The 984-nt window shown below is 37.3% G+C and overlaps 1 long non-coding RNA gene across 1 annotated transcript; it reads left to right on the top strand.

The window, feature by feature from the left end:
• On the top strand, positions 1 to 978 carry LOC104994701. The gene is made up of 3 exons (XR_825982.1): positions 1 to 18; positions 581 to 681; positions 839 to 978. It is a non-coding gene; the product is annotated as an uncharacterized LOC104994701 (long non-coding RNA).
• Positions 979 to 984: the final 6 nt, after the last annotated feature.

Genomic DNA, 984 nt, shown 5'->3' with positions numbered 1-984 from the left:
TATCGTAAAGCATTAGAAGTATGTTGAGGGTGGTGTGACGGGGTATTTCGTGTGATAGAGGGAAGGCAATTAAGTCTGCCATGTCATCTACCTCTTTTGTAAAAATAAATAGTGGTTGAATCATTCATTGAACCAATTAATTGAGTACCTAAAGTGTGAGTGAGGTCCTGTGTAACATTCAAGAAAGTCCTTAACATTGAGGTTGTTATTTTATATGTGGATAAGATCTGCATAAAAATTTAAACAGTAAGCGACAGTTCAAGAGGAGTTATCAGTAAGTGTATAATTTCAGTGCCTGATGGCTATAATGTTGGTTGGTTAGATGTGGTAGCAATTTCAAAGAGAGAGATGCTAGAGTTACCAGCATAAATTAAGATGTTATGTTTTGAAACATGGAGAGGTATAAAATAAAGAGGTAGAATTTGAGCTCTTTGGCTTTGAAGAATGCATAGACTTGGAGAAGGTAGAGAGAAGTATAGGGAATAAAGGTGCTTGAGCCAAGTTCTTGTTACAAGTTATTACTGCTGTTTTAGCTAAAGCTATTTTTTTAAACCTCAGTTATCATTTTTAATCTTTATAGGTCTTCCCAGAGTTTGCTGCTGCTCATTCCAATTTAGCAAGTGTATTACAGCAGCAGGGAAAACTGCAGGAAGCTCTGATGCATTATAAGGAGGCAATTCGGTAAGAGACTCCCAGCCTTATTTTTTTTCAAGGTTTTAAATGCTTGGTGTTTGGCACATTTGATATATGGCACTTTTAGTAACAGCAGACTAAATTAACATTACAGGGGTTAAAGGTTTTAGTACTAGAGAAATAAAATCTTTGTCCTGTCCTTTAGAATCAGTCCTACCTTTGCTGATGCTTACTCTAATATGGGAAACACTCTAAAGGAGATGCAGGATGTTCAGGGAGCCTTGCAGTGTTACACTCGTGCCATTCAGATTAACCCTGCATTTGCAGATGCCCACAGTAATCTGGCTTCCA

This window comes from Bison bison, unplaced genomic scaffold, assembly GCF_000754665.1.
Source record: "Bison bison bison isolate TAMUID 2011002044 unplaced genomic scaffold, Bison_UMD1.0 scf7180017850087, whole genome shotgun sequence".
NCBI classification, from domain to species: Eukaryota; Metazoa; Chordata; class Mammalia; order Artiodactyla; family Bovidae; genus Bison; species Bison bison.
Note: the sequence above shows the minus strand (reverse complement) of the source record. Positions and strands in the feature narration are given on the sequence as shown.